General features: G+C 42.0%; 1 protein-coding gene across 12 annotated transcripts in view; it reads right to left on the bottom strand.

Annotated features, from left to right (window-relative positions):
• The window catches only part of LOC132695322 (E3 ubiquitin-protein ligase RNF113A), a 506126-nt gene that overhangs the window by 257355 nt on the left and 224113 nt on the right, over positions 1 to 24658 (bottom strand). For 10 of the 12 annotated variants that reach the window (XR_013554665.1, XR_009617811.2, XR_013554666.1 and 7 more), the window contains one exon: positions 1807 to 1860. The gene's annotated coding sequence lies outside the window, so the exon portion shown is untranslated. Of the gene's footprint in view, positions 1 to 1806; positions 1861 to 15654; positions 15745 to 24658 lie in introns of those variants that run through there. The other 2 variants (XM_081795267.1, XM_081795268.1) reach the window with 1 other exon arrangement.

The raw sequence follows: 24658 nt of genomic DNA, 5'->3' as shown, positions 1-24658 counted from the left end.
TATACATTAGAAAAGAATAAGGAATTGAGTCAGATCTCAAGAAAATCAGATCCAGGTAAGACATTGCAGAGTCCCTGAATCTGTGGTTCCCCAAATACCACCAGTGGGAAAAGGTAACTCTAAGAGCAAACAATGAAAACCTAAGATGGAGGTGAGTTGGGAGAGGGAGTAGGCCAAAGAAAAGTTTACCTACAGCCAACCTTGCCCTTGGACATAGACCCCGTGCTAAGAACAGAGGATAGGACCAGAAATTTGTCCCCAGAGTAATTAAGCCTCAAGCTCTTCCAAGCCTCAGACTGACTGAATTCTCTTCACCATGAACCCTGCTACCCCTTTGGTGACTTCAACATAGATGATTCTTCCAAGCCTCAGCCCTCTCAATTCCTTGACCTCTGGCTGCTAAGGATCATTTCCTCCTATCCACCCATGCTTATACCTAGACTACTGATTCTCAGCACTGGCCATACATCTGAATTATCTGAGATAGTTTTTTTAAATTATAATTCCCAGGTCCCACACCAGACCAATTACAGTCAGAATCTCTAGAGCTGAAGCCAGTCACCAGTATTTTTTTACAAGCTCCCCTGGAAATTCTGATTAAAGGCTGGGGCTGAGAACCAATGACCTGAATATTGTTATTATCAACAACTGCATCAGTCACAAATTCTCTATTTTAAGCTCTCTATTCTCTGAGGATAGTCCCCAATTTCTCACTCACTCATTCTAGTACCCCAAACCCCAAATTCCTTGACTCCATAGGGATTTCCCAACAACAGATTCTTCCACTTTTTGGATCTATCTGCCCTGCTCATGCCCTCATTTCTCTCTTTACTTAGCTTAGAGACCTCTTTTCATTATCTCTCCCTTGCACATACCCACAAATACCATGTTCCTTTCTCCTCTGCTAGGTTTGCCTGACCACACACACCCAAAACCAGGTTTGCATCAGTCAGTAATTCACCAAGAAAGCAGTCAGGAATTCACCAGGAACAAAGAGAAGGCAAATGAAGAGAATTTCATAACATGACTATTTTCAAAAGTATAGGCAAGTGAAGGGAAAACAATAAGTAATAAGGAAGCACCCAAGGCCAACAGCAGGCAGAAGCAGTTACCAGCTCTAGACTTGAAGAAATGAGGAGAAGGGGTGGTTTCTGGGACCTAAAAAGAGCTACAGCTACGAGAGGGTTGCTAGATAGGAGCTGGGACCTTCACAGAGGGAATTCGCCATGCCTGCCAGGGGCCAATAGGGAGCGAGTGGGAGTACCTCACTGCCTCCTGCCTTCCAATCTGTTTCCTGTGTCTGCCATCGGCCAAAATCCAGAGACCAAGGAATCCATGGAGTCATTCATAAATGGCAGCCTCCTAGATGAATATTTGCCCGCCTCTCAGAAAAACAAATACTAATAGTGGCAGTATCAATTAATACCATTAGACCAGGGGCTACCAGGCTTCACCTTCTGGACACTATACCTCTCAGCCTTGGCCATTTACTTCTATGATGAAAATGTGTTTGCAGAGTCCAACTAGTAGCATGGTCATTCATACTTCGTTAAACACCCAGCAGAATCAGCCAGTTGTACCCCCCAATATTCATGCTTCTATTACTTTTTGAAATAGAGCCAACTATTTGTATCTGGGCACATGACATAGAAGAAAGACTGCATTTTCAGTCTTTCTTCCCTGAAGCTATACATGGCCATGTAACCAAACTCTAGACAAGACCATGTGAATGGAAGTGATGCATTCACTTCCAGGCTGTGGTCCTAAATGATCAACACCCCTTCCCTCTTTCCCCCATCCACTTACCTGGATCATGGATGTAGGGGAGCCATTTAGGATCATTCATATAAGGGCAACACCCTAAAGATGGAGGGAAAAAAATAGAAAGTGTTAGGTCTTTGGACAATCTTGTGAAACAGAGCTCCACACCAGCCCTTGACCCTCCTGCTTCCAGACTATTACATGAGAGAAAAATAAAGTCTGTCTTATTTAAGCCACTTTTGTTTAGAATCTCTATTTTATGTAGGTGAACATTTATCCTAACTAATCCAATAACCAAGATCAAATCAGAAGAGCAGCCACCTCAACCTAACTAGTCCTCCAGACAAAAAAACTCAGTCCTAAAATCAGTCATCTCAGTGGGTGAATATAGTCCCAAGGCAACTCCTGGAACCTACTACCTTCTAGCAATCAAAACCTAACCCTTACTTCTCATCTTAAAGGGGGGAGCCACTGAAAAAGTCAGGTGCAGACAAACGTGCAACCCTAGCTCCCCCTCTGTTCTGTCTCTGAATACTCTACAGGCACCACTGGGGCTATCTACTTCCAGAGCCAGTAGTCACGGCCAGGCCACAATACCCCACACTCAGGGAGGGCCTTGGAATATGCTAAGCTCTGGTGAGGAGACTTCTAAAGGTGGCAGCCGAAACAAACTAGGGTCCCTGCTTCCAACTATGCACATCCGCTATGCAGGCTGCAAAATGGCCATATCACTTCCCCACACTTCATATACCCACCCAACCCCAACCCCGGTCCCAGGCCCTACTCCTCCCGCACATTCTCTCAGATACTGCCTCCAGATAAGATCTGTTTCAGAGAGGAGGTGACCAGGGAAATGCAATACATTTTAATGGAATTTTAGCAAGTTTCAAAGTAATTATAATATGCCTTATAAAAATAATATTTACAAAACCTTTGTAGCCATCTTTGGTAATTTCCTATACATACCATGTAGTTTTCACAGGCCTATTCATTTGTTCATTTGAAATTTCAACCAGATGCAATGCCCCAGAATGGGTGTAGGTATGTACCTAGACACTCAATCATTCTGTCAAAAAGGTAAAAGAAAGCTCCCAGGCTGAACATAAAGACTGGTGATCAGCCACCCTTCTATGACCTGACTTACCCCTCCCTGAACCCTGTTCACACCCACCTTGGAAGATTAGAGGAAGTTAGAGCTGCAAGAAATTTTGCTGGGTTTCCTTGCAGCAACGGTATCCTTAATGAAAATGAGATTTCATGTGGAATCTTCATGTTTGAGACAAATAGGAGCAGAAATTCACTAGAATATACTTATTTAATGAGTTCATATATGCCATGTATATGTAGTATAAAGTATATTGCTGACCACTCTGAGACTGATTTGATGAATATAAAAATTTGGAATAATCACAATTGTATATAATCCTCAGTATCCAATTTATTATTTCATTTTGGTTTACTCGCACAGTATTTAGAAAATACAGATTCTGGTTAAGTAGTTGCAAGTGGCAATAGTTTTGTATTGCTTTGTTTCAGAACAACCTGCCCTTACAGCCTGGGTTTCTGTCCAACTAAATTCATCCAGAAGCTTGCAAGAAAAGTAGTAGGAAATATCTGTTTCAAAGTTGAATTGTTAGTAACACCTAATAAATTCTTGCATTTCTAATCATAAAGTCAAAAAGGAAACATTCATTCTGGCTCTAAAGTGATGATTTCAAGATGTGAGAGAGTCACTTGTGGGTGCACAGACAAGTTTTATGCCATGAGGAGAACAAATGCAAATAAGCTTGATGTAGCACTTAACTGAGCAGGTGCAAATGTACTGTGTTCACAAACGCACTTGTGTAATTTTCTATCAGTGGAGACGTGGAGCAATCATGTCAACATTTAAGAGAGACAGACAGACAGACCAGTGCAGAATATCAATATCTCTCATCAAATATGTACATCCAGATGGCAGGATTTTACTCTGATGTTCATTCCAAGTAAGTTAACCTAGCAGCACATTTTAATATGCTGGTGTTTTCAGATATGTTAAAACGTGAAATAAAACAAGCCTGAATGTGTGTTATTTTTATTACAGTGTTTTAAAATAGTTAAAATATATTCTCCAAGGGAAAGTCAAATAAAAAGATTGCAAAACTACTAAAACTCGTCTGTGGAGTCCTCTAGGCTCCCATGGAACTGAGTCTGAGAATGATTTATGAGGTGTACATAAGACTTAGTCAAAGTGTGGTCAGGGCTGGTTTCTTCTAAGGCCTCTCTCCTTGACTTGCAGCAGGCCACCTTTTCCCTGTGTCCTCATATGGTCTTTCTTTGTGTGTCCATATCCTGATCTCTTCTACTTACAAGGATACCACTTATATTGGATTACAGCCCACCCATATAACCACATCTTACTTTAATTACCACTTTCAAGGCCCTATCTCTAAATACAGTCACATTCTGAGGTGCTGGGATTTAAGGCTTCAACATATGAATTTGGGGGATACAATTTACCCCATAACAGGCATAATGGTCAGTTGAGTTGTCAAGTTCCCTTAAGGGGTTCAGAATATGAGAACCAAGATAGCAGCACCTGTCAGACACATGATCTTTCAGTACTCCTCCTCCACCCCACTCCAGCATGATCTTGGACACTCCAAAGGAAAGGCTGAAACTACATTTAAACACCTCTTCACTTTAAATACACTATATTTTTGTGTAGATTAGAGATGCGGAGTCACCAAAAAGACATGTAGATTTGAAAAGAGGAGGATACATTTTGGTACTTTTGGTTTTCTAAATTAGCACTCTAGGTTTAAATATGAAAACAAAACACACACAAAAAAACTTAGTTGAAGATTAAGGAGGGTGGATTTGGGAAGTTCCAAACCACCTGAATACTCACAGATTGGATAGTTTGATAATCCACATAAACTCAGATTTAGAATTTATGAAAAGTTAGGCTTTTGAAATCAGCTCTGATGAACAAAACTTAATTTCATTATTAAACAGAGCTTTTATTAGTGAATAAAAAGGACAAAGGATCCCCTTATAAAAACAGAGGGCAATAACATATGTATAAGTAGAAAGGAATATGAATGGCTAATTTATACATAAATGGTGTTCAATATCATTCATCAATCAAATGCAAGATTAAAATAAGATACTGTTTTCTATTCATCACTGACAAAAAGATTAAAATATTTAATAATATGCAGTGCTACAAAAGGTATAAGATAGAACACACAGTTGATAAAAGTAAATTGAGAAGGGAAATTTTGCAGCATTTTTCATCTAGAATCAGCAGAAAAGCTTCTAACATTTTCTGCACTAGAGAAAGAAAAGATTTGTGGCCAAATGTTGAGATTCATCTGGTCAAGGCTCTAGAATAATAGATGTTCAAAACCCATCTCTTCTCACAAAATAAGGCTTCTCACAAAAAAAGAATCTTTAAGATGGAAGTATATTTATTTATAACATACTTTCTCTAATCTTTTAGATGTTCTTAATCCCAAGCCAGTCAATAAGAAGAATCTTAGCTCTCCTCATCTACAACCAAGTATGGCATTTCTTCCTTTCAACCAAGTCTGGCATTTTTTCCTTCCAAATTCTACCAGAACAAACTTACCCCCCAACCCTGACTCACAACAGCCCATTTTATACCACACTCAGTCTCTGCCAGTACAGCTACAGCTCATTCCCCTGCTCTACCTTGGGTTGTATTTCCCTAATCCACCATTTGCATCATGTTACTTCTTGCTTAAGAACCTTCAATGACAGGAGCTCCTGGGTGGCTCAGTTGGTTAAGTGTCCGACATCAGCTAAGATCATGATCTCATGGTCCGTGAGTTCGAGCCCTGCATCGGGCTCTGTGCTGACAGATCAGAGCCTGGAGCCTGCTTCAGATTCTGTGTCCCCCCCTCTCTCTCTGAGCCTCCCCCATTCATGCTCTGTCTCTCTCTGTCTCAAAAACAAATAAACATTAAATAAAATTTTTAAAAAAGAACCTTCAATGACTACTCATTACCTATTTCATCTCTTCCAGACCTCTCAAGGGGCTTAGTAATATGGGCCCTCCAAACATTATTTCCTATTCTTTCTTTCAATACCTCTTCCAATCTAATTAGTCACATCTCACTTTTACCTAAAATCTATGCTCATCTCCACCTCTATGCCTTTGATGTTACAGTTTCTCCCACCTGTAACTCCCTCCCTCCTGCCTTCCCAAATGCTACTTGCCTTCCAATAATAATTCTAAAAAGGAATTGATTTTTACTGAGTATTTTTTAGTGTTTTTTTCATGGTCCACGATTTCCCATGGCAAACATCACAAACCCTTCCATTCAATCAAATATTCACTGAATTGGTTTCTCACTTGGAATCCTGTGACATGCCAAACATTCTGATAGACACTTGTGATAGAGACAGAAGTGGACTCGATGTGAACCCTGATAGATGGAGAAGTAGAAGAAAGGCACCAGAGGCAGAAGGAACAGCGTGAGCAAAGGCATAGGGCCATAGGTGTGGCCTATGCAGAAAATAACATCTGATGAAGATTCAGGATGGAAATGGGTCACATGGGAGATAAATATTCTCACATGCAGTCAGTGTATATTCCTCAAGTCACTATAACAGACATGCTGACACATGTCATTAGAGGGACATATGCTTGAATTAAGTTGTGAACTCCCAGAATTAGACTCTCATAGGTTTCCTCCCATACCATCTTTCTCTGGTTTCAGTTGGGGAAGGTACTCAGATTTCCTTCAATAATTAATATGACTCTAAGATTTCATTAACAATAACAACAAAACACTCAGGAACTATTCATATGAGGGTTAAGGTTCAAGCAAGGCAGAACCAATCATGGGCTAGGGCTTAGAGAAGGGAGGGCAGAGCAAGGAGGCTGGTAGAGTTAGGAGTGACTAGTGCTCCAAATGAGGTATGTCCTCACTTGGGAAAGGGGCGAGCCAAGTATGGGACAGGAGGTTTTATACCACGGTGGCACCTTCATCCAGGGGGTTTCAAAACTTCATGCAGGTACTGTTGACTGGACAACTTGTCAATTCCTATACCCCTGCCCTGAATCAGGCCCTCAAAAGGCTGCTCCAACCTGCTATGGGACTTAAGTCCAGGACTTACATGATGTAGTAAGGCATAAGATGGTTAAGTGTCACTAGGTCCTATCCACCCCAGTCATCTGGACGACTGGGTGTGATTTACATTTGTATGTACACCTGCTCCCTCCAGTGCTAAAACTTGAAAATTCCAACCTGTTTTCCCAAATGGCCCAAATATGACAGTTTATAAAGCAATCACCATGCTTTTTTAAAATTGTTTTGCCTTTAAATTTAGGTCCTATGACTTCAAAAATATCAGTTCCATCTTCCTCCCTTTTAGCTAGTCCTGATAATTTCTTTCCTACCTTAACTGTTAAAAATCACATTTTCAGGGTCACCAAAAGGCTCAGTAATATGCTTCAACCACATAATTCACAGAAACGTCTGCCAAGCAGCTCAACTTTTCTACAACCCAAACAAACTCAAATTTACATTTTAGGAGAGCATTAAACTAGTAAAGAAAACATTCTCTCTACACCAAGATTTTCAGCTGTTTTCTAAGGCCATGCATTCATGGTGATATGTGAATCTAGAACGTTCCTTCTCCCTTGGTTGGAAAGCTTCTCCTCAGTAGCAAACACCATTAAAAATGTTTCTCAGTGGAATCAATAGAAGCATCTTTTCCACTATGTCACAAATTTCTGATATTGGAAATATTCAAACCTCGGTAACAACAAAAATTTTCCCAACTTCATACTTCCCTTTTCCTATTCTTATTCCTGGTAGCAAAAGGCAAAACAAAAACAAAATCCCACTAGAGTATTTGACTATATTTGTTTTCAACCTGAAAGCATTCTGCCAGGGACTTGTGTGTCCCCACTGTCACTATCTTTCTCCTGACCGCAGTCTGGCTTTGGAAAGTCTAGAGTGTAAAGATTAGTAGTGACAAAAAAGAAGACAGAGAAATTGAAGCAGATCTGCTCAGTGTGGTCTAAGCCCTCAGCAGCTGTTGTTTGACTGGCTTTGGGTGATGGAGTGAGGGATATGGAACACAATCAATCCCTACCCCGTTGCAGCTTTTAGTGAAACTCTTTGGATAAGCAGCGACCTCCCAAAGAAACAAGTTAAACAGCAGATTGGAGACAAGCTGGAGCAGGAATGCAGCACTGCCATATTAGAGCATATTTAGGCCCCAGGGAGGAAAAAAGTTGAGAGAACATAAATTCAGAAATCCATGAGCCCTGGGACTTAGTCTCACAGTCCTCTCTCTTCACTGTCTTTGAATCACTAGCAGCTGCAACCTGCAAGACTTATTTTAAAGCTACACCTAATCCAGCACCCTTGAGATCTGGGGCTCAGAGTTTACTCTTGGAGGAATCGGAGACCTTTAGAAGGCTAAAGTAAAATAGATGATGGCTGCCCTACAGCTCTGTGGGGAAGCTGAGCACCCTGCTCTGAACTTTATTAGAGCATTCATCACACCGGTATAATTAATGTTTATATCTCTCTCCCACTGGACTATGAGCTCCCCAAGGGCAGGAATCATTTCTCATTCATCTCTCTGTCCACAGTGCCTAGCTCTGTTCCTGGCACAAAGCAGACTCCCTAAAAACGTTTGCTGGTGGATGCATGGGTAGATGGGTGGATGGATAGGTAGATGGATAGATGGATGGACAGATGGTGGACAGATGGATGGTTGGTTGAAGGAACTGATTCTGGACTTAAAAAATAAAAACTTGAAACAAACAAACAAGAACAAGGACCAAAAACAAACAAACAAAAGCCTTCTATCTCCCAATCTTTTCTTGTAAGGGAAAATCTTTGCACCATATAAAACTAAAATCTGTATTAAAGGACATTTTCTTGGATAGTTTTTTCTAACACTATTCAAATAATCTCACTCCAAATCTTTCTGCTTTCTCTTTGGAAGAAAATTACTCTGATTAATTGTCCAACATGTTCCAAATATTTCCAAACAAGATTTGAGTTATTCCTGGAAAGGCAGAAACCATTTTCCCCTCCAGTGTCATGATGGCCAACAAATGTGACTCCATTTTAGGAAGAAGGGGGCAGCAAAGGGAATGGGGTAGGAGAGGGGCAATATTGAAGGTTTCACTAGTTAGTCTCTGTGCCAGTTACTATTATATCACCCCTGGCTCCATTATATCACCCTGGCCCCATAACTCAAGAGAGTTCCCACCTGCAAGGAGAGCTCCCCAGGCTTTATCAACTCTGATTCCCCTCCCACTAGTGACTACTACCTTCCACTCTTTATTCTTTGAGAATAAAGAAAGTATAGGAAAAATTTAACCGTCTTTTAAAAATCATATTAGAAAAATATGAGAATGCTGAGTTAAGCCAAAGATAATGATTGAACCTAAAGTAGAGTCAGAGTTATTGCTGGTTACAACTACTTGTTTCATCCCTTGTGGACACTTTTTCCCTATATCCCCTTTTCTTTCTTAAGTCTTTACCTCTTCCCTTCAGCCCCTCTACTTTGTTCCTTCCCCTATGACCTAGATTTTAACCCTGCCAGTGGAACCTATGGTCCCTGTAGACCTTATTTAACCCCACTAATGGCCTGGAAAACTAAAAAGAGGTCTGACCTCTGGTCTAGACATATAAATATTCATTGCTATTTATTTCCACAGTCACTTCTCTAAAGGGTTTCTCACATTTCACTCTGGTCAGATGTATTCCATGAATCCCAAGAAACCCAAGAGATGCAAGCCCAGATGGGCCAAAATATCAACCACAGCTCCCCAAACCCTCCCCAAGCCTACCTTCATCACCTCTCAACCCTTGCACAGGGACCCTCAGGTACCATAATTTAGAGGGAAAATGTGGTTCCTATTAGAAAGAACTGTTGTCTCATGTTTTGGAAAGTTGCTTTTCCTTCCTCTCTTCTCCAAACTTCAAATTAAATCTGCACTTTTGTAAAGGAAACTAAGCGAAGAGGAGAAGCAAGCGATGGCTTTATTATCCTGCGTGTGAGCTCACACTTCATCTGCACCACCTCACAGCGAATGGGAAGGGGACAATGGAGACATGAGGCCTAATTGTGTTTTATTGGAAACACATCTGTGCAAATTCCAAGCTGGGAACAGGTCTCCCATCTCCCCCACCAGGAAAATGGGAAAGGAACTCCCAGTGGCCTCATTTAAACTTTATGTGTATCTTAGAAAATTGTGGATCTTCTGGTAAGTAAAGTGTAGGAAACAGAATCTTAAGAGACAGCCTAGACTAATAGGAGACTGTTATTTTTATGATTTCTAAGTGTTATCTGTCTCAGATGAATAAGGTGTCCACTACTGCATCAAGGGTGACAGCTTGTCCCAACAGCTCCCACCTCAGGCCATTTTGTGTTTCTTATTTGGAGTCTGATTTATAATCAACCAACCAATAATACAGGCAGGTAGAGGGAAATTTTTGAGGTGAAAGGGAAAGCAGAATATCTTGACCTTTTCAGCAACAAACTAAATTTACATGTTATCCAGGCAGGAAACCTCTCCCAACCACTCCATGAAATCAGACTCCTACTGCACCGAGGCCAGTTCAACACTATTTAGCATTTAATTGTCCTCTAAGTACTTGGAATGTGAGTGCCTTATCTCCCCAACTCACTTAGGACAGAGACCATGTTTACATTTCCAGCAGAGAGCTTGTGGGACCCAGCACAAGGTCAATGCATGTCTGTTGATTGATGGCAAAGTGTGTCTCTTTTGGCTTCTTTTAGTAAAACAAGATAGGCCAGAAATGATCAAAGCAATATATCTTATACTTATGATAAAATTCCAGTGCCCATGTTAAAAAAGAAATTTAAAGAGAAAGCTGATATTGGAATACCACAAGAGAAATTGACCATAAGGAAACTAGGTTTTTAATAGATCATATAGCCCCTTCGGCCTCTTACATTTTTGTGTTTACTTTAGACATTTGAGAATTTAGTATTGTTCAGAGTTGTCACATTATTTCAGTTATGTGTCACTGGATTATAACTTGATCTCCAACTTCAGAGCCATACCTTAGAGTAAATGCATTTGGGATGGTTTGGGAACAGGATCAAGAATGCTGTAATTATATGCAAACAAATCTGAAAAGTAAAGAAAGGAACTTCAAGTCACAGGCCTTCAGCCTTCTGATTCAGCTTCACATGTTAATGAGAAGTTCAAAACATGGTGGGGGACTTAGACCCCAAGAGACCATAGGTGGCAGCAGAGTATGGGCATAACAGGAAAGCCCAGAGGTGGATAAAGCTGCTCACTTGTAGGGCCACCACGTTTACCTCCCCACGTCACACACATCAACCACTAAGTGGAGAGTTACGTGCAAAATACAGGGATAGACCCAAGAAAGAGCAAGGTAGGAAGCACAGTCTAAGTTTTACAATACAAAGACTAACACATTGGGGAAGACTGAGAAGAAATCAGTGTGCTGGTGGTCACGGCTTGCCAATGGTATGAAACCAGATGAGCAGAAAGATATTGTATCAGTTTGCTAGGGCCGCTATAACAAAGCACCACCAACTGAGTGCCTTAAATGGCAGAAATGTACTGCCTCACATCCTGAGGTACGGAGCTCAGGATTACAACATATCTTTTTTGAAGGGAAGGTGGTGTGTATGGAGGGGCAGAATTCAACCCATAACCAACAGGAATTAAAAAGCAAGGATCAGTGATCAGGAGGACACTGGTCTGGAGACACTGAAAAAAAAGTCAGAAGCAGTAGAAACTAAAACCGTGATCTGGAACTATGTAAGCATTCCTTAAATGTTCTTCCTGTCTTCAGTCTCTCCCTCCTTCCATCCACCTTCAATAATGCTGCCAGATTTCTTACTACAGATAGAGATGGTCACAGCCATCCTACACTCAGGACCACCCATGGCCACCCACTGTTGCTATTAAAGCATAGAATGTGAGGTCATTTGATGGGCCAACTGTCCTCATTTTGCGCATTAGGAAGCTCGGCCCAAAGAGAACAAAAGACTCAGCCAGTCTCTCATTTGCCAAACCAGATGTCACTCAGATCTCAACCCCTTCCCCTAGCCTGCCCTGCTCCTTGAGTCCTAATTAAAAGAAAATTCTAACCCAGATTGGAGATTGGTCAGACTCATTCAGCAAAACTAGGTGCTCACAGTGCAGAGTAAGTACACCCCCCCCCCCCGCCCTGCCGGAGTCCAGAAGCACTCTCTAGAATGTGCCTGGAGAGCAGAAAACAAGTAAAGCTACAACAACCAGAAACTATCTTCATGGCCTCAGGAAAAACTGTACCTTGGCAGTCACATTTCCCTCTGGGCAACTGCCTCCCTGATGGCTTCCCATGCTGGGCATGTGCAAGTGGTCCAGGGTGGGCAGGAGGGAGAAATAACACTGATGGAGTCAGTCCCATCAACAGTATATCCCTGTGAGGCCCTGGGTGCAAATCCTCACCAAGAGAGTCACTGTCCTTGGCACGGGGCCAAACAGTGCACACCCTGCCACAAAAACTGAGTCTATGGCTGTCTCTGTGTGTGTTTCTGCCGTGGTCTCCCCAGAGCACTTATCTCAGTGTCCTGCACAGGGCAGGGAGGTGAGGGAAAGGTTTCAATAAAATGCTGGTTGATTTTCTTCTTTGTGCACCCCCCCACCTCCTTTCTCACACTTACTTTCCTCCCCTGCCTTTGCCTCAAGCCTGCCGTATTTCTTGAACCAAAAATCAAGACACGTGGTCTGGCAAGCACTATTTCTGATGAGTTAATTCATTTACCAAAAATCTCATTCAGGTAGAGGTTTTAATCACACTTAATCACACAATTAATGGCTTGGCCTCACTGAACAGAAGACAGAAAACCAATGAGAACCCGAGCAATAACTCAGGTTTCAAGGATGGATGCCATTTGCTTGTGTGTATAAGGTAGCCTCCTGAACCCAAAATACAGCACCTTTAAACTGTAGACAATGCACTGGGAGGCCAGGAAGCTGCCAGTAGCCACCCTTCTGTAGGGTCAAATCCAGCCAAGGATCACTGAACACGTTTGTCTTCAATCACCTGCACCATGAAGGCGAAGGCAAAGGCATCCTGGAAGGCAAAGACAACTCTTCTGCTGGCTGCACTCTGATGCAGTCCCCATTTAGAGGCCGATAATTAGGCCAGCTAAATCTTTTAATCTCGAAATTGGAAAACATGACTTCACGTGGTTCTGTAAATGTTAATGACCAATAAAACCAGCTGTAGCACCACATTTGGTTCAGTTTATTAATGTGCTATTTTAGATGAACTGAAGTAAAGAGAGATTCCATTATCCAACTTGAGAAGTCCTCCCCTGTGTGCACCCATTTACACAGCGTTTTTACTTGATCAGAAACCCAGATTCTCAATTTGTCCTTTTCCTTTTAGGACTTAGTTCCATTATTGTTGTGGTTTAGTTTTGGTGTGGTTTGGCTGGCTGGTTTTGAGGTGTGTGTGTGTGTGTGTGTGTGTGTGTGTGTGTGTGTGTAGCATCATTTTGGCTAAGAAGCGATTAAGCAAAGATCAGCAGTCCTGAGGGGCCAAGATACCTGTAACTCATCTCAACTCTCACAATTTTGCTTCTCAGAATTCAGACATTTGCTTCTACTTCCTGTTCAAAGGTCTACATTTTTCAATCATGAAGATCAATCATGTACTGGTGTACTTGACCCACAATAAACATGAGTAACTCCCACTGACAGACATCCAGGGACCGTCCGTTTAAAAAACCGCAACGATGATTGCCTCAGCAAATGCTTATGAAGTAGTCACTCTGTCAGGCATGGGATAGATAGCAATTCAATTAAGTAAGAATAATTCATTCACCCTTTCATCCAGCAAATATCTAAGGGCCTACTATGTGCCGTGCACTGCTCCAAATGCTGATGATACAGAGCAGAACGAGCCAGACCACCCTCTGTCCCCACAAGCTTATTCTGCATCAGTGAGACAGACCACGGATGACACATAAATACATGATGGAATGTTAGGTAGTAGTAGGTGCGATGGAAAACATAATAAATCCAGGCCAGGGGGTAAATAATGATGGGATTGCTACTACAGAAAGGGAAGTTGAGAACTGGGCTGGATAAAATTACTGAGTAAGCCAGGTTCTTGCAGAGGGAAAAAGTGTGAGAGGCAAGGAGGTGAAGGAAGGCAGCTGCAAATAACAGTCGGGGCCATATTGACCAAGCCCTCATAGGCCACTGAAGAGTTTGGGAGAGGAGAGTTTTAGGATCTGATTTATACTATAAAAGGATCACATGGCTGCTGGATGCAGAAAATACTATAGGGATCCAGAAGAGGGTGGGAAAGGGACAGGAGTAGAAGCAAGAAGACCAGTTAGGAAGCTACTACAATAATCTCCAAGCAAGAGATGTGAAGGTGGCTTAGCTGAGGTTGGAAGTGATAGAGGGGCTCATAAATGGCTGCATTCAGGATGCCTTCTGTGGCAGCACCAGTGGGATTTGCCGATGAATTTGAAATGGGGATAAAAAATAAGAGACAAGGATCACTTAAGGTTTAGCAATGATATAGGCAGGGTCTTTGAGTTTACCAGACACTTTCACATATATTATCTCACTTAGGATTCACTTTGAGACCTTGCTTCTCAAAGTGTGACAAGCAGACAAGTATCATCGACATTACCTGGGAGCCCATTAGACACACAGGATCTCAGGCCCACTCCAGATCCTAGGAAACCCATATGCATGTTACAATTTGAGAAACAATGATCTGAGTCTCAGAAATGATGAGGAGGAGGAAGGTAGGTGATGATAGTAAAACTGTATCCTACACGTTAAAAAATTTGCCAAGGTTGCACAGTCAGAATTCAGGATCCTGACCGCAAATCCTGTGCTCTTTACACACTTCATATTTTTGAGATATAATTCCTTCCCTCAGGAAGCCTGCAGACTATTGGGGAACCATAACCCATACCATGTAACAATCATCATCCGAAACATCACAGTTTTGTTGGAGGTCACAAACTAGACACCATAGGATGGCCTTCAGCAAGAAGGCCAAATTCATCTTGGTCACAAATATGAGTAGAATTTAGATAAGGAGAAGAGCAGAGAGAAGGATGTGTTGTTGTTGTTGGTGGTGGTGGTGGTGTGTGTGTGTGTGTGTGTGCACGCGCGCACACACGCGCGCACATGTGTGTCGGTGTGAGGGGGAAGTCACTATGAAGAGGAGAGCCACATGAACAAAGCCCAGAGCCACCCCTGACACTGATAAATCACCCTCCCCGTCACGTTCTGCCTACCAGACATATTGATCCTGAACTAATCAAGTAGAAAGAGTCATTGGGGAAAAAATAACAGGCTTAAAAAAATAAATCCCCCTTACACAATTACTGCTCCAGGAAGAGCGAGCTGCACCCAGTTGATGGCGAATTTGCCAAAGGGCACACACAGGACTGGGGGCGGGGGGGTGGGGGCGGGAAGGGAGAAGGATGTGGGAAGGCAAGCCCCACCAGAGAGAACCTGGCACCTGCTGCTGTTTGGTTTTAACCTGTATCTACTGCACCGGCTCCGGTGTAACATCTGGGCTCAGTGCAGGCCTGATTTAATAATGTGCTGGGAGCTGGCATTTGCTGCAATCCCCCAGCAGCAGTAAATAGTAGCAGGGAACATGCGTACCAGACCTAATTTGCCCCCTTTTTCTACTTAGAAAGGCACGTTAATATTTAATAGAAGAAAAATAATTCATGCAGATTTGAAAGCAAAATCCAGGAAAAGGCACATTAAAAAAGCTGGGGGGAAATGGGTCTGTTTCAGGAATGCTTGATTTTTCCCCTAAACGAACTAAAAGCTCATGATTTATACACATGGAGGCAACCTAGGCAAATTTCACCCACCTGCCTCCTCCTGTATTTTGGTTCCATGGCTATAAACATCACCTAACTTTTCACCCAGGCCTGCTACTTCCGCCTTCTAGCTTCGGTGCTGGAAATTCAGCAGCGAAAGCAGGGTCTGATGCTCAGTGTTGGCCTTGGAGAATGTCTCAGTCTTCCTATGTCATAAATGTCCCTTACGACTGTGGGGCTTAGGCTTGGGGTCCCCATTTTTTTAACCAAAGAACAGGTGTAGGAAAACAGAATGCTTACCATCCTTTAAGAAAGGACTGTATGTGGTGATACTTGTCTGGGTAGGAAAAAACATGAGCCATCCAAGACAGGCCCTGGGAAAGAGAGCAAGATGTGTCTCAGAACCTTCTTATCCTCCTTTCGTTAGCATTCTTCATGGAGATTCCAAGTACTCAGTGTCCTCCTGCTGTACCTTCAACCTGGACATGACTGTGTGGCACCCCATAGAGGGAAGATCTATGCCTAGGACTCCCCCATCCCCCCTCCTCCCTTCAAAATTTACCAATTTTATGTCCTCTCACTGCAGGAACCTATTCTTGACATGGCAAACCACTAACTAATCTATGCTATGGGTTCACCAACTCATTGGTGTCACAGCCAAGATAGCACATTTGTATTTTACCAAGGGTCCTTCAGAAATCAAGCCTTCCCCTCAAAGACTAGCTTTAAGAGTGGACTTACGGGCTCAGATGCACATGCCCCTTAAATTATAACACACAGAGGGGCCTGGTCTTGTTTCCTTAAAGCATATTCTATAACACGCTGCAGTGAGTCTCCACCAAGGACCCCCATGTCATCTCCTCTCGTATCACATTAGACGGCAGGGTAGACTCTGGCTTCCCTCTCACACCAGTGTCACTTCTCTCTGCATCCTAAAAACTACCTTCAAAAAGTGCCTTACACTTCTACAGCTCAGGATTTAATTCCCCTCAGCTAATGACACATGCCAACTCGCTTTGACAACAAGAGCACAAGGGTGTTTTAGAAGCAGACAGGTGGGCCAAGCCTGCACCTTTAAGGTGGAGAGCAAAATCCCTGGGCAGAGGGCAACAGCTCAGACCCACGGGTACAGACGGTACAGTGTTTAGGCCTTCCCTGAGCTGCTAGGGGTAATTCCCAGGCCACACCAGCAGGTTTTCATTTAGCCCAATTTTGCCTCATTTCCTCTAAAATCACTACTGCAATGATTTAATGTCCAGGGCTGAGAACAACACATCTTCTCCTTTCTCCCTCTCTTACCATGAGCTGCTCTCCCTTGAGGTTGTAACAGAAACTTCAGCATGGCGGGCCAAAATCATTTAATAAATGTAAAGCAACATGGCCTTACTTACAGGGCAAATGTGTGACCACAGTTTTTCCATGTAAATAATGTAATTTTTGTGAGGAAGGGACCTAGGGCTTTTTTTCCCTATGAATAGGCCCATTATAAGCTGCACCTGACCAAGAATCACTTTAGAATTGTTCTTTCCTGAGCTCTCTACTTAGCAAATATTTCCTGATGCTAAATCACCATAAGCCACATTTTATGTCACTGCGAATTTGCTCAAAATAAGTCCTATCCACTTCCTTGGATTCTACTTAGAAAGGTCCCTCCGCAAAGATTTCGCTGTCAAAGAGCCTTTTATTGTTGTTTTAAATCTAGGAAGATGTTGAGCAAAAGGACTTGGGAAAGTGGGGGAGGGGAAGATTTAGAAAGAAAGGGAAAAATTGGAACCCCAAGGAGTTTTTGCCACGAAAGCAAAGCTTATTTAGAAGTTGCTTATTTTCTTAAAACCAACAGGAAAGAAAGAATTGCGCTTACAGAGTGGGCTGTTCTCCAGCTACAGGCCCAGTGGAACAATTTGCAGGGAGACTAGGTCAGCTCAGCCTGTCTCTGCCTCCAAGAAAAATACTCAAGAGAAAGCTACAACTTCTCCAGGGGGCAATATTCAGGTAACCACGGATGGAAACGGAGTATTAATTATCTCTTCCTGTGTTTTATATTTTCAGATTTCACAGACATTGGAAAGCCAGACATTGATAAAAATGACAGGAAATATTCTTAGTCAATTAAATCGCCACAATGTCAGGCCTAACATCTGTTCTATGAACCCTGTAGAAATGTGTGGCATTAATATTTAATAAAAAATAGCCCTGGTTTGGACTCAACAGTCATTTCACACTGTTCTCCCAGGACATTCACTTCAGATCTTATAACCTTACAGAATTTAAATACATATGTCTCTCACCTGAGCCGCCCTCCTCCTTAGCATTCAAAGTTACACTCAGAAGAAGCTTTGCTTTTACTCGTACTGGACCACACACCTTCTGATCCTATTGCATTTCCCACCGGTATCTGCTCAGCTATCATAGGACTGGTCTTGAACCACACTCCCCTAAATGGAGAGACCTTATGTGAGGTGACAGTAAGCTCTGTATCCCAGAGCTTAGCTCCTTGTCCCTGTGGCCCCTAGTATCCACTTGTCTCCCTCTGGGAAAGGTAGGGTGTCTCTTCAATAGAAGCCATTTTCTTCTATATCCAAGCCAATGGGACGTGGCTCCCAAATGGCTTCAATGTACCTGGGCACCTGTCAGCAATGTACCTTTGTTGCTATTGAGAGTCTCCATTGTCATTTCCCTTCAGTATCTGCAGTACCTCAAGTGGGGGCCCTAAGAAAAATCCATGGGAAAGCCTTATACCCCTCTCCTTCAACAGCATCATCACCGTTTCCTTTCCTTCTTTCTTTTTTTTTTTTTTTTTTTTTTTTTTTTATTTTTGGGACAGAGAGAGACAGAGCATGAACGGGGGAGGGACAGAGAAAGAGGGAGACACAGAATCGGAAACAGGCTCCAGGCTCTGAGCCATCAGCCCAGAGCCCGACGCGGGGCTCGAACTCACGGACCGTGAGATCGTGACCTGGCTGAAGTCGGACGCTCAACCGACTGCGCCACCCAGGCGCCCCTCCTTTCCTTCTTTCTTAAGTGAAATTTATATTGCTGAGTGACCGTCGGGTCAGCTCCACGCTACTCATGGCAGCACCAGATTTTTAGATAAAAAACCCTACTTTCCAGAGTGAGTACAAGTATCTTTCCTTTTTTGCAACAGGCCTCTGGTGAAGTCAATTCTCCAGAAACTATTATTTCCCTCCTTTTCTAGTCAACCACATTGCTCAGAACCTAAGCCATAGCTCCAACTCAAGTTTAGAAGAGTGGGATGGGAATTGCCAAGGCCATTCTCTTGGAACAAAAACAAAGCTTTTATACAAAGCCAACCTGGGCAGAGAAAAGGAGGGACAAGGTCCCACCTGGTTGGAGGTTGGAACAGCTGAGGGAATGGAAATGATACTACTGGGTTTCTATCTTTTATTTTTCCATTTTTTTTAATGTTTATTCATTTTTGAGAGAGAGAGAGACAGAGCATGGGCAGGGGAGGGGCAGAGAGAGAGGGAGACACAGCATCCAAAGCAGGCTCCAGGCTCCGACATGTCAGCACAGAGCCTGATGCGGGGCTTGAACCCATGAACTGTGAGATCATGACCTCAGCCGAAGTCGGCACTTAACCAACTGAGCCACCCAGGTGCCCCTGGGTTTGTATCTTGTAGGAGGAGTTGGGGTTGTGACCTAAGTCTCAATTTGTCCTCCTGGGTTCTGACAAGTTGAGCCAATCTACCCAAGAATCATGAGAGTAAGGAGTGTCAAAGCATTGGTTTTATTAATATACAAACAAATACTCAATCATACCCAAAGACTGGGCTCTATGATAAAGCTGGGCAAAAGGGCACAGCTTACATTTGGGAGTAAAGTAGAAGCTTCTTTCTCCAACTCTAACCTTCTCCAACTTCCTTCTCTTATCTAATCCTTGAGACTTGTCAATAAGAAGATGGAGTCTAGAGAACCCATCCTAACACATGGCCCAGTACTAGGTAGAGATGCCAGGGCAAGGAGAGAGTAGAGGACTTGTTTAGTCTTTGACCCCATGGAGACTGGAAGTGCATAAGCCCATCTGCTCTGGATGTTGGCAGAGGCACCATTCCATACTAATAACTGACTTAAATATTGTCCCATGGATGTCAGCCTCCCAGCAACCCAGTTAACTACTCCAACACTTGGAAAGAAGCAAGTAGAGTGGGAGAAACCCAAAGTGTTCACCCTTATATTCCCTGCTTCAAGAGAATGGAGAAGAGGTCTCTATGGGAAATGTGAGGATGAGGAGAAGAGCCCTACTCTAATATGATCTAAGGAAAATCAGGTCCCAGAATTCCTGGGGTTGTTATAAGGCTTGGTTAGAAGAAGAAAGGAAAACAATCCTGAGAAAGAAGGAACAAATCTCTGTACAATCTAAGAAAGTTCTGCAACCATATCTACCTTACCTAGTAAAAGAGAAACAGAAAGGGGGTTCTGAGAGAAGTCACATTCTAGAATGGATCTCCATGTTTCCTTCTCCAGCACTAGTAAGGAAGCATCTGGCAATAAAGAGAATCACTAGAACCCCTTCCCTTCATTAACAGTGGTGAACCCACTTGGGACGTACAGTGAAAGCCTAAATCCAGCCACATTTAAAGGAGAGTTCTGATCATAGAAACAGTACCAAGGAAAAGAGAATAAACTCCTTCCTTTCACACTAATATCAGATAACAGGGTCTGAGATAAGTGGATAAAATATGTTCTGAGTTTATATAATGGATGAGGTTACAGCTGACTTTATTAAACTGTACAGATACATGAAAATTAGCCAAATAAATGTCAAGCACAGAAAAGTGTTTGCTTTAGTTACTTGAGTTTTGACAAATAACTTTTCACAGTCATTATTTTAAAATGGCATCTTTCTGCATAGATACCATGGAATTGTGTTAAAAACACTTCAAGTATCACTGGACATGGAAATCATTTGAAAGTACTAAATCCTTTACAGTCTGAGTCTACTCCCTTGGTATACTTTGATGTTGACATCCCATCCACTCTTTTGTCTTAACCCATAAAATGGGAAGTATCTAGACTTAATGGGATTTTTCTCTCCCCCTCATATTTCAGCACTGCAGTAGAAAATATATCCCATACTCCCCCCGAAAGTCAAGCAGGTACATAGCTGCCAGTACAAGAACTTGGCCTCTTATGTCTGTCACCATTTTTTAGTGGGCAAATTTCTGAAGCCAGCACAAAATCAGTTTTGTTTGTCAAATCCTGTTTCCCCATTGTCCTAAAGTATTTACTATCAATAGTGCTTTATATAGCTTCAAGTTGATTTTTATTTTGCAGGGGATCCTAAATCTTTAGCATAGCATCTCTTAGCCAAAAAGTTAAGGATCTTTAGACACTCACAACAGCTAACAATATTGGTGTTCACTATGTCTGAGTCACTTTGTTACATCCTTTGTTCAGTGAGACATGGATGTTTATTGGCCTCAAACATTCTCAAAAGTTGGAGCACTTTTTAGAAGATGAAATGGGTTAGCCGTCATGAATTTCTATTCAACTAACTAAAATTGCCTGAAGTAAAATGAAGAAATTCTGTCACCTCATTTAATCCCCACAACTGTCTGACAAAGGCACAGGTGTTATTCCCCATTTGCAGATGAAGAAACTGAGGCAAGTAGGGGAGAAGATGCCAGAGATCACACAGCCAGCAATGATGGAGGCAAGAATAGAACTCAGACTCCCCCACCGGGTCCCATACTATAGTCTACAGCAATGCATGATCCTGTGTCCATTTCCATCTGCAGGTGAGACACTGTGCTGTGCCCAAGGTGCTCCTTGGCTCAGCTCAAAAAGGGTTTCAAGACACAACAGAGCAAGCTGAATTTGCTCAAGAGCTACACCCATGTGCTAAGTAAGACCTAGGAAAAACTCAGGGACTCAAAATTTACCCCTTTTCCAAGGAAAAAAAATCAAAGGGAAAAATGGCATCAAAGATTCACCTCTATTCTTCACTCCTTGAAGGGAACCATAAAAATCACTGTCCAAAAAAATTTTTTTTTAATTTCTTAAAATGGCTGTCCATAAAAAGATTTTCACTTCATGGGTAAAAGGGGACTGAGCAGAAAGAAATCAGTTCCTCCTCCAGTCATAGCAACTAACTATGCACTTCCTAGAATTCTTCGCAAGTGGCAAGAGAGAACGAGCTAATTTCATGTGTTCCCCGTTGTCTGCCACCAGAGCCAATGGTGGTTAACTCTCCGCATTCGTACAGCATTTTCTTTTGAAAGCAGATGCACATTTCATCTTTATAGCCTTTCTATTAAATGTACAGCAGAACTTTCGACCCATTTTACAGATGAGACAATACAAAAACGTTCAAAGTCACCTCTCAGAAGGGATTATGACAAGATATAAGAAGACCCAGAAAAAGATTAGCTAAAGGAATTTTTTTCTCTTTCTACCTTTCCCACTCCCTCTTTCTTGGTATTGGGAATTACTTTAGGCAAATGATAAATGAGAGTTTACTGTTGATAAAGTGTGTCTCTGACATCTTCAGCCTCTCTTCTCTTTATACCCTTACTAGTGTCCCTCTCCTCTGGGGTCTCTGGCCTCAAGCTGCCCTCAGTTCCTCACGCAGGAATCTGCCTAGGTCTGTTCAACTCTCACAGCACTCCACGATTCGGAGTTCTTCTGATTCTTTACCATCACTCAAAATAACAAGTTGTTCAGATAAGGAAGCCAAGCTAGGTGTTTGGAGGAAAGAAATCTGAAAGAAACTGTTCAGTGAGACATGGATGTTTATTAGGCTCCAACATTCTCAAAACCTGAGGCACTTTTAGCAGATGAAATGGGTTAGCTGTCAGGAATCTCTACTCAACTAACTAAAATTGCCTGAAGTAAAATGAAGAAATTGAAGTAATAATCTGATGCTTTGGGGTAGAGTGGTTACCCTTACGCAGGGTAACCTTTCTGGGAGGCTAAACTAGACACTGATCATAAGGTACATTGAGCTTCTCATGATTTCTTCCCTTCTCTTTCCCATTTCCAGATTCAGATATGCTGACAACTCTAAATGACAACTCTCATGAGAGTAGCACCATGGTGCCGGTAGAGGCTAGAGCCCACTAAGGAAGAGCCACAGATTCTAACTTGAGAGTTTATAAACCAGAGACTGCTCTTCAGAACTCCCTGGAACAAAAACATGCTAATGACAGAACAGGAAAATGTCAAGTGTAGACCGCCACAGTGATAGCTACTTGCCCTCCAAAAAAAAGGGAGAAAAAAAACCACAGTATACACATTTCTGTACTTCAATAAGAAGAAAGCAGACTCCTAACGGGCCTATATTCTTCAGTCTTACATTTCCGTGTAATTTCCAGTACTACCAATCTACCAAAGACTAATGTAGCTGGCCGGGAGATTATGTGCTGAAACACAGCAGGTTCATTTTTAAGGTTAATACTCTGCAGATGAGTATCTCCTTTTTCTTCAAGCCTTAGGAACCACCTGAGGATGTGAGAGTATGAAAACAAAATGGAGAGGAGATTGAGCCACCCAGATATACTCGGAAGAAAATTAACCAAACTAATTAACTAGAGGAGTTGTAATTATACTTCCATTTATTGAATGACATCATATGCCATGTGCTAAGCATGTATATCTCACTTCATCTTCACAATATCGTGTAATAGGTATCATGTCCCTGTTACAATAAATAAACAGGGACTCAGGCAGGGTAAATAATTTGCTCAATAGGTTGTAAGACTAACTCAAGATTAGAATCTAGGTTTGTCTGGTTCCAAAAGCCCAAATTCAACTATGGTACTAATTAGAGGTTCATAAACATTTAGTTCCCTGGACATATTCTCAAGGGTCCAAAATAACTAACCATGAGAATTTGAAGATTTTGTTCTCTTTTACTAGCAAGATAGGTTGTCAGGTACACCTGACTCAAGAAGAAATTTGCTCTGGCAATCAGGACAAACCCACTGTAAGGAGAGACACTGGGTGGACCCTGACCTCTCCAAACCATTTAGAAATGTTGATTAGCAGTAAACAGCAGCAAATGCACAACAAATACTTTCTCTGTCCTAATTCAAGTAATGACTGGATTACTTATCCACTTAACGGAGGTTTAACTAACAATGCAATACTAATCTTTCCTCCCAGTGAATAAGACAGCTAATAGAGTAGGAGATAGCTCACTGAAATGTTCTTTTGCGGACTGCTCCATGTAGAGTTTGGGCTAGAAGAAAGGTCCAATTATCCTGAACTAGCAAACAAAGGCCTGAAGTTTATTAAGCAATTTTCTACATCATTTTTATGCAACAAGGATTCTCTTCATTAAGAGTCACTGACATCAAAATAGAGAAATGACTAAAATATAGAATTAAAGTTGACAGTGCATTTTTCAACAACTAAACAAAATGCACACAATTTTATCTCAACAAAATACTACCAATCACAAACTGTAGTGACTTGGCTTATCTATATGATTTTTTTTTTAATTTTGATGTTGGAGTTACAGAAAAGCTATAAGCATAAAGAGGTTTTCCTTAATTCCATGTATGTACTTACCTGAAACAATTATTAAATAAAATGGTCCAAGAGACTTTTTTTCCCTTTTTTTCTAGGATTCTGTACATTCTTACGTTTGAGAAAGAGGTATTAGTCACATTCTCCTTCAGACATGCTCATAAGAATAAAACAACCAAGGGAAGTATTTATTAGTTAGGATTGACTAGTCTCCACTGTAATGACAAAGAAACCCTGAAATCTCCATGGTTAACACAATGATTTTTTTCTCCCTTACATCCCTATTGGAGGCAAGTGAGGCAGTTCTTCTTCTTGTTTCTCCTCCAGTGCCTCAAGGAACCAAGCTGTCTCTATAGGACCATTCTACCCTTTCAGTCTTCTTAGCAGCCACCCCTTCCCCTCCTCCAAACCAGGACAGAAAGGACAGGAAGAATTAACACTAGCTCATAATTGTCTCAGATAAGAAGTGACACCCATCACTGGTGCTCATATCCTACTGGATAGAACTACTCATCTGGCCTCACATTAAAGCAAGAGAAGCTGAGAATCACAGGGGAGCACAGGG

The sequence above is a fragment of the Panthera onca genome, chromosome A3, assembly GCF_046562875.1.
Source record: "Panthera onca isolate mPanOnc1 chromosome A3, mPanOnc1 haplotype 2, whole genome shotgun sequence".
NCBI lineage: Eukaryota > Metazoa > Chordata > Mammalia > Carnivora > Felidae > Panthera > Panthera onca.
The sequence above is the reverse complement of the archived record's forward strand: the minus strand, read 5'-3'. Positions and strand labels throughout refer to the sequence as shown.